Below are 10264 nucleotides of genomic sequence, written 5' to 3' on the forward strand. Positions count from 1 at the left end.
GAACTATAGTATGTCGTTTTTTCATGATTTTCATCTTTTGTTCAAATAGTCCAAAATCACGAAAAACGACATGCTATAGTATGCCGTCCGAAAATAATTATAACTTTGGCATGCTACTAGTCCTACATACTTACACCTAGAATCCCCATTCAAACCTATTTAGGTTCATCTTACGGTGGACATGTTTGCCTGAAAAGGAATCTTTGAAATGTTTCATCGTTTTAGAAATATAGTGCTTTAAATGTGAGAACTTTATAATGGCAGATAGTGGCACGTCAAAATCACTTTCACCTAGAAACTCCATTCACACGTTTTATAATTCAGCTTACTGTGGAGACACATGCTGGAACTTTTTACTTTGAAATGTTTTGTAGTTTCTGAGTTATTTAAGTTAAACGCCCAATGCATTCCCAATGGCAATAGCACAAACTTTGGCATGCTACTAGTCCTACATACTTACACCTAGAAACCCCATTCAAACCTATTTAGGTTCATCTTACGGTGGACATGTTTGCCTGAAAAGGAATCTTTGAAATGTTTCATCGTTTTAGAAATATAGTGCTTTCAAATTTGAGACATTTACAATGGGGCTCAATGGCAGACATTGGCACGTCAAAAAAGCACTTTCACCTAGAAACTCCATTCACACTTTTTATAATTCAGCTTTCTGTGGAGACACATGCTGGAACTTTTTACTTTGAAATGTTTTGTAGTTTCTGAGTTATTTAAGTTAAACGCCCAATGCATTCCCAATGGCAATAGCACAAACTTTGGCATGCTACTAGTCCTACATACTTACACCTAGAAACCCCATTCAAACCTATTTAGGTTCATCTTATGGTGGACATGTTTGCCTGAAAAGGAATCTTTGAAATGTTTCATCGTTTTAGAAATATAGTGCTTTCAAATTTGAGACATTTACAATGGGGCTCAATGGCAGATATTGGCACGTCAAAAAAGCACTTTCACCTAGAAACTCCATTCACACTTTTTATAATTCAGCTTTCTGTGGAGACACATGCTGGAACTTTTTACTTTGAAATGTTTTGTAGTTTCTGAGTTATTTAAGTTAAACGCCCAATGCATTCCCAATGGCAATAGCACAAACTTTGGCATGCTACTTCAGAATGGGGGTCAATGGCAGATTTTGGCAAGTAAAGATTTGAGCGGGGTTTGAACCCACAATCTCCAGGTCATGCAACCAGTGTGCTAAGTCACTGATCTACCTGCTACCTGCCACAACACAGTCTGCTGTTCCCTTTGAGTACAACATTGATACAAAAATAAAACTAGAAAAAGTGCCCTTCTGGGCACAGGTCTCCACCAGGAGGATAGGAGTGTGTGTGATGTTTGGCAAAATGTTTAGGAGTGATATAAACATGTTTGTTTGTTTTTTGCAACAATTTTCTTCATTTTGTTGAGGAAATACATAGCCAGATCACTCATAGCATCTCTGAGGATAGAATTCTGGATGAGCAGGACATGTGCAGCATTTTGTACAAAACGGGCCACTCCTGAAAACTTTGGAAGGCAATCTTAGCCAATCAGTGTAGAATCTGAGAAAGCAAACAGACTTGTTTTGATCACATGACTACAGAGATCATGTATACCGATTTGCATGAGATTTGGATGAAATCTGTGGACTAATATAAACAATGTGTTTTGCAGAAATCGGCCTCATGGTGGCGCTATAACCGGCAGATGTGGAGGGATGCAGGGGAAATGTTTTTCCATGGCCTCTAGGGAGTGTGCATACAAAGTTGTACACAGATCGATGCAGTTATAGGTAAAAACAGGAATTGCCCTGTTATAGCGCCACCATGAGGCTGGTTTGGAAAACAAATTGTGTCATGTCGTCCTCAGCCTAGTGGAAATGTGCGTGTATAATTTCACGGAAATTCCACACTGTGTTTGGGATTTGTGGCATTTTGTTCGAAACGGACCCATCATGTGAGCTTTGGAAGCAAATCTTAGCCAATCAGGAAGGAAGATGGGAAATAGTGCAGATCCGTGTTGATCACATGACTATGGAGATAGTGTATACCGAATTGTGTGATGTATTGAGAAATGTGTACGAGTAATCTACAGAAATATGTTTTACCTAAATCTGCCTCATGGTGGCGCTATAACAGGCCGTTGAGGAATATTTGGGGCAGAGGTTCGTCGTTGGCATCCAGGGAGTGTGTGTGCGAAGTTTGGCATGGATCGGGCCAACGGTGCCGGAGCATTGATACAAAAATAAAATACAAAAAATAAAATAACAGGAGATTTGTCTATTGTTTCTTTTGCTGTTGTTTATCTCTAGACGTTTGAATGTTTATGAACCACAATGGAAACAAGTCTCTGGCTCTTCTGTCATTATCTATTCGGCCTTTTAAGAACAGCATGCACAGTGGCTTACTGGGTACAGAGCCTGCCTGGGAATCAGGAGGCTGCAGGTTCAAGTCCTGCCTCTGACACAGTGTCCCAAAATCATGAAAATATGACAAACCATGGACTATAGTATGTGGTTTTTTCATGATTTTCATTTTTTTTTCAAATCCTCCAAAATCATGAAAAACGACATGCTATAGTATGCCGTCCGAAAAAAATTATAACTTTGGCATGCTACTAGTCCTACATACTTACACCTAGAATCCCCATTCAAACCTATTTAGGTTCATCTTACGGTGGACATGTTTGCCTGAAAAGGAATCTTTGAAATGTTTCATGGTTTTAGAAATATAGTGCTTTAAATGTGAGAAATTTATAATGGCAGATAGTGGCACGTCAAAATCACTTTCACCTAGAAACTCCATTCACACGTTTTATAATTCAGCTTACTGTGGAGACACATGCTGGAACTTTTTACTTTGAAATGTTTTGTAGTTTCTGAGTTATTTATGTTAAACGCCCAATGCATTCCCAATGGCAATAGCCCAAACTTTGGCATGCTACTAGTCCTACATACTTACACCTAGAAACCCCATTCAAACCTATTTAGGTTCATCTTACGGTGGACATGTTTGCCTGAAAAGGAATCTTTGAAATGTTTCATCGTTTTAGAAATATAGTGCTTTCAAATTTGAGACATTTACAATGGGGCTCAATGGCAGATATTGGCACGTCAAAAAAGCACTTTCACCTAGAAACTCCATTCACACTTTTTATAATTCAGCTTTCTGTGGAGACACATGCTGGAACTTTTTACTTTAAAATGTTTTGTAGTTTCTGAGTTATTTAACTTAAACGCCCAATGCATTCTCAATGGTAATAGCACAAACTTTGGCATGCTACTAGTCCTACATACTTACACCTAGAAACCCCATTCAAACCTATTTAGGTTCATCTTACGGTGGACATGTTTGCCTGAAAAGGAATCTTTGAAATGTTGAATAGTTTTTGAAATATAGTGCTTTCAAATTTGAGAATTATATAATGGGGCTCAATGGCAGCTCTATGGCACGTCAAAAAATCACTTTCTCCTAGAAACTCCATTCACGTGTTTTATAATTCAGCTTACTGTGGCGACACATGCTGGAACTTTTTACTTTGAAATGTTTTGTAGTTTCTGAGTTATTTAACTTAAACGCCCAATGCATTCTCAATGGTAATAGCACAAACTTTGGCATGTTACTAGTCCTACATACTTACACCTAGAAACCCCATTCAAACCTATTTAGGTTCATCTTACGGTGGACATGTTTGCCTGAAAAGGAATCTTTGAAATGTTGAATAGTTTTAGAAATATAGTGCTTTCAAATTTGAGAATTATATAATGGGGCTCAATGGCAGCTCTATGGCACGTCAAAAAATCACTTTCTCCTAGAAACTCCATTCACGTGTCTTATAATTCAGCTTACTGTGGAGACACATGCTGGAACTTTTTACTTTGAAATGTTTTGTAGTTTCTGAGTTATTTACCTTAAACGCCCAATGCATTCTCAATGGCAATAGCACAAACTTTGGCATGCTACTAGTCCTACATACTTACACCTAGAAACCCCATTCAAACCTATTTAGGTTCATCTTACGGTGGACATGTTTGCCTGAAAAGGAATCTTTGAAATGTTGAATAGTTTTAGAAATATAGTGCTTTCAAATTTGAGAATTTTATAATGGGGCTCAATGGCAGCTCTATGGCACGTCAAAAAATCACTTTCTCCTAGAAACTCCATTCACGTGTTTTATAATTCAGCTTACTGTGGAGACACATGCTGGAACTTTTTACTTTGAAATGTTTTGTAGTTTCTGAGTTATTTATGTTAAACGCCCAATGCATTCCCAATGGCAATAGCCCAAACTTTGGCATGCTACTAGTCCTACATACTTACACCTAGAAACCCCATTCAAACCTATTTAGGTTCATCTTACGGTGGACATGTTTGCCTGAAAAGGAATCTTTGAAATGTTTCATCGTTTTAGAAATATAGTGCTTTCAAATTTGAGACATTTACAATGGGGCTCAATGGCAGATATTGGCACGTCAAAAAAGCACTTTCACCTAGAAACTCCATTCACACTTTTTATAATTCAGCTTTCTGTGGAGACACATGCTGGAACTTTTTACTTTAAAATGTTTTGTAGTTTCTGAGTTATTTAAGTTAAACGCCCAATGCATTCCCAATGGCAATAGCACAAACTTTGGCATGCTACTAGTCCTACTTACTTACACCTAGAAACCCCATTCAAACCTATTTAGGTTCATCTTATGGTGGACATGTTTGCCTGAAAAGGAATCTTTGAAATGTTTCATCGTTTTAGAAATATAGTGCTTTCAAATTTGAGACATTTACAATGGGGCTCAATGGCAGATATTGGCACGTCAAAAAAGCACTTTCACCTAGAAACTCCATTCACACTTTTTATAATTCAGCTTTCTGTGGAGACACATGCTGGAACTTTTTACTTTGAAATGTTTTGTAGTTTCTGAGTTATTTAAGTTAAACGCCCAATGCATTCCCAATGGCAATAGCACAAACTTTGGCATGTTACTAGTCCTACATACTTACACCTAGAAACCCCATTCAAACCTATTTAGGTTCATCTTACGGTGGACATGTTTGCCTGAAAAGGAATCTTTGAAATGTTTCATCGTTTTAGAAATATAGTGCTTTAAAATTTGAGACATTTACAATGGGGCTCAATGACAGATATTGGCACGTCAAAAAAGCACTTTCACCTAGAAACTCCATTCACACGTTTTATAATTCAGCTTACTGTGGAGACACATGCTGGAACTTTTTACTTTGAAATGTTTTGTAGTTTCTGAGTTATTTAAGTTAAACGCCCAATGCATTCCCAATGGCAATAGCACAAACTTTGGCATGCTACTAGTCCTACATACTTACACCTAGAAAACCCATTCAAACCTATTTAGGTTCATCTTACAGTGGACATGTTTGCCTGAAAAGGAATCTTTGAAATGTTTCATCGTTTTAGAAATATAGTGCTTTCAAATTTGAGAATCTTATAATGGGGCTCAATGGCAGCTCTATGGCACGTCAAAAAATCACATTCTCCTAGAAACTCCATTCACGTGTTTTATAATTCAGCTTACTGTGGAGACACATGCTGGAACTTTTTACTTTGAAATGTTTTGTAGTTTCTGAGTTATTTAAGTTAAACGCCCAATGCATTCCCAATGGCAATAGCACAAACCTTGGCATGTTACTAGTCCTACATACTTACACCTAGAAACCCCATTCAAACCTATTTAGGTTCATCTTACAGTGGACATGTTTGCCTGAAAAGGAATCTTTGAAATGTTTCATCGTTTTAGAAATATAGTGCTTTCAAATTTGAGAATCTTATAATGGGGCTCAATGGCAGATATTGGCACGTCAAAAAAGCACTTTCACCTAGAAACTCCATTCACACTTTTTATAATTCAGCTTTCTGTGGAGACACATGCTGGAACTTTTTACTTTGAAATCTTTTGTAGTTTCTGAGTTATTTAAGTTAAAGGCCCAATGCATTCTTAATGGCAATAGCACAAACTTTGGCATGCTACTTCAGAATGGGGGTCAATGGCAGATTTTGGCAGGTAAAGATTTGAGTGGGGTTTGAACCCACAATCTCCAGGTCATGCAGCCAGTGTGCTAGGTCACTGATCTACCTGCTACCTGCCACAACACAGTCTGCTGTTCCCTTTGAGTACAACATTGATACAAAAATAAAATACAAAAAATTAAATAACAGGAGATTTGTCTATTGTTTCTTTTGCTGTTGTTTATCTCTAGACGTTTGAATGTTTATGAACCACAATGGAAACAAGTCTCTGGCTCTTCTGTCATTATCTTTTCGGCCTTTTAAGAACAGCATGCACAGTGGCTTACTGGGTACAGAGCCTGCCTGGGAATCAGGAGGCTGCAGGTTCAAGTCCTGCCTCTGACACAGTGTCCCAAAATCATGAAAAAATGACAAACCATGGACTATAGTATGTGGTTTTTTCATGATTTTCATTTTTTTTTTAAATCCTCCAAAATCATGAAAAACGACATGCTATAGTATGCCGTCCGAAAAAAATTATAATTTTGGCATGCTACTAGTCCTACATACTTACACCTAGAATCCCCATTCAAACCTATTTAGGTTCATCTTACGGTGGACATGTTTGCCTGAAAAGGAATCTTTGAAATGTTTCATGGTTTTAGAAATATAGTGCTTTAAATGTGAGAAATTTATAATGGCAGATAGTGGCACGTCAAAATCACTTTCACCTAGAAACTCCATTCACACGTTTTATAATTCAGCTTACTGTGGAGACACATGCTGGAACTTTTTACTTTGAAATGTTTTGTAGTTTCTGAGTTATTTATGTTAAACGCCCAATGCATTCCCAATGGCAATAGCCCAAACTTTGGCATGCTACTAGTCCTACATACTTACACCTAGAAACCCCATTCAAACCTATTTAGGTTCATCTTACGGTGGACATGTTTGCCTGAAAAGGAATCTTTGAAATGTTTCATCGTTTTAGAAATATAGTGCTTTCAAATTTGAGACATTTACAATGGGGCTCAATGGCAGATTTGGCACGTCAAAAAAGCACTTTCACCTAGAAACTCCATTCACACTTTTTATAATTCAGCTTTCTGTGGAGACACATTCTGGAACTTTTTACTTTAAAATGTTTTGTAGTTTCTGAGTTATTTAAGTTAAACGCCCAATGCATTCCCAATGGCAATAGCACAAACTTTGGCATGCTACTAGTCCTACATACTTACACCTAGAAACCCCATTCAAACCTATTTAGGTTCATCTTATGGTGGACATGTTTGCCTGAAAAGGAATCTTTGAAATGTTTCATCGTTTTAGAAATATAGTGCTTTCAAATTTGAGACATTTACAATGGGGCTCAATGGCAGATATTGGCACGTCAAAAAAGCACTTTCACCGAGAAACTCCATTGACACTTTTTATAATTCAGCTTTCTGTGGAGACACATGCTGGAACTTTTTACTTTGAAATGTTTTGTAGTTTCTGAGTTATTTAAGTTAAACGCCCAATGCATTCCCAATGGCAATAGCACAAACTTTGGCATGTTACTAGTCCTACATACTTACACCTAGAAACCCCATTCAAACCTATTTAGGTTCATCTTACGGTGGACATGTTTGCCTGAAAAGGAATCTTTGAAATGTTTCATCGTTTTAGAAATATAGTGCTTTCAAATTTGAGAATCTTATAATGGGGCTCAATGGCAGCTCTATGGCACGTCAAAAAATCACTTTCTCCTAGAAACTCCATTCACGTGTTTTATAATTCAGCTTACTGTGGAGACACATGCTGGAACTTTTTACTTTGAAATGTTTTGTAGTTTCTGAGTTATTTAACTTAAACGCCCAATGCATTCTCAATGGTAATAGCACAAACTTTGGCATGCTACTAGTCCTACATACTTACACCTAGAAACCCCATTCAAACCTATTTAGGTTCATCTTACGGTGGACATGTTTGCCTGAAAAGGAATCTTTGAAATGTTGAATAGTTTTAGAAATATAGTGCTTTCAAATTTGAGAATTATATAATGGGGCTCAATGGCAGCTCTATGGCACGTCAAAAAATCACTTTCTCCTAGAAACTCCATTCACGTGTTTTATAATTCAGCTTACTGTGGCGACACATGCTGGAACTTTTTACTTTGAAATGTTTTGTAGTTTCTGAGTTATTTAACTTAAACGCCCAATGCATTCTCAATGGTAATAGCACAAACTTTGGCATGCTACTAGTCCTACATACTTACACCTAGAAACCCCATTCAAACCTATTTAGGTTCATCTTACGGTGGACATGTTTGCCTGAAAAGGAATCTTTGAAATGTTGAATAGTTTTAGAAATATAGTGCTTTCAAATTTGAGAATTATATAATGGGGCTCAATGGCAGCTCTATGGCACGTCAAAAAATCACTTTCTCCTAGAAACTCCATTCACGTGTCTTATAATTCAGCTTACTGTGGAGACACATGCTGGAACTTTTTACTTTGAAATGTTTTGTAGTTTCTGAGTCATTTACCTTAAACGCCCAATGCATTCTCAATGGCAATAGCACAAACTTTGGCATGCTACTAGTCCTACATACTTACACCTAGAAACCCCATTCAAACCTATTTAGGTTCATCTTACGGTGGACATGTTTGCCTGAAAAGGAATCTTTGAAATGTTGAATAGTTTTAGAAATATAGTGCTTTCAAATTTGAGAATTTTATAATGGGGCTCAATGGCAGCTCTATGGCACGTCAAAAAATCACTTTCTCCTAGAAACTCCATTCACGTGTTTTATAATTCAGCTTACTGTGGAGACACATGCTGGAACTTTTTACTTTGAAATGTTTTGTAGTTTCTGAGTTATTTATGTTAAACGCCCAATGCATTCCCAATGGCAATAGCCCAAACTTTGGCATGCTACTAGTCCTACATACTTACACCTAGAAACCCCATTCAAACCTATTTAGGTTCATCTTACGGTGGACATGTTTGCCTGAAAAGGAATCTTTGAAATGTTTCATCGTTTTAGAAATATAGTGCTTTCAAATTTGAGACATTTACAATGGGGCTCAATGGCAGATATTGGCACGTCAAAAAAGCACTTTCACCTAGAAACTCCATTCACACTTTTTATAATTCAGCTTTCTGTGGAGACACATGCTGGAACTTTTTACTTTAAAATGTTTTGTAGTTTCTGAGTTATCTAAGTTAAACGCCCAATGCATTCCCAATGGCAATAGCACAAACTTTGGCATGCTACTAGTCCTACATACTTACACCTAGAAACCCCATTCAAACCTATTTAGGTTCATCTTATGGTGGACATGTTTGCCTGAAAAGGAATCTTTGAAATGTTTCATCGTTTTAGAAATATAGTGCTTTCAAATTTGAGACATTTACAATGGGGCTCAATGGCAGATATTGGCACGTCAAAAAAGCACTTTCACCTAGAAACTCCATTCACACTTTTTATAATTCAGCTTTCTGTGGAGACACATGCTGGAACTTTTTACTTTGAAATGTTTTGTAGTTTCTGAGTTATTTAAGTTAAACGCCCAATGCATTCCCAATGGCGATAGCACAAACTTTGGCATGTTACTAGTCCTACATACTTACACCTAGAAACCCCATTCAAACCTATTTAGGTTCATCTTACGGTGGACATGTTTGCCTGAAAAGGAATCTTTTTTTTTTTTTTATGATTTGTACTTTATTAGATTTCTTTTGTATATGAAACTGACAGACATAGACAGAACACAACAAAATAAATGCATAACAAATCAAACACATAACAAAACAAAACAAAACAATATAACAGAGATGCACAGAAATATCCCGCAGTCCACCCCAGCCCCAATTCCAGACATATTTCTTCAGTGTATTTTCTAAAGTTGCAGCCCGTTCAGAGCTCACTCAGAGCCAGAAACTAATCAGAGTCCTGATACGTGCATATGGTAAAAGCCCCATTTTGAGTCATAGTCGTCCATCCTATTGAGCAGCCTGTATGACAGTCGCTCGTAAGCGGCCAATAGTCCCATCGATGCATCCCAGAGGGATGGAGCAGGTGCAGATGGAGCCTTCCAGTCCTTGACCAACAGCCTCCTACCTGACATAATGGCCGTTTGTATCCATTCAGCTAAAGGAGGAGCAACATGCCTCAATGTGGCAGGATCCCCCAGAATGAACAGACTGGGTGAAAAAGGAATGTGTATGCCCGTTATTCTCTCCAGTCTTTCATGTATAGCAGTCCAATATTCCTGAATTTTGGGACAGCCCCAAAGCATGTGTAAAAGTG

The sequence above is a fragment of the Electrona antarctica genome (assembly GCF_951216825.1).
Source record: "Electrona antarctica genome assembly, chromosome: 9".
In the NCBI taxonomy this organism is placed as follows: domain Eukaryota; kingdom Metazoa; phylum Chordata; class Actinopteri; order Myctophiformes; family Myctophidae; genus Electrona; species Electrona antarctica.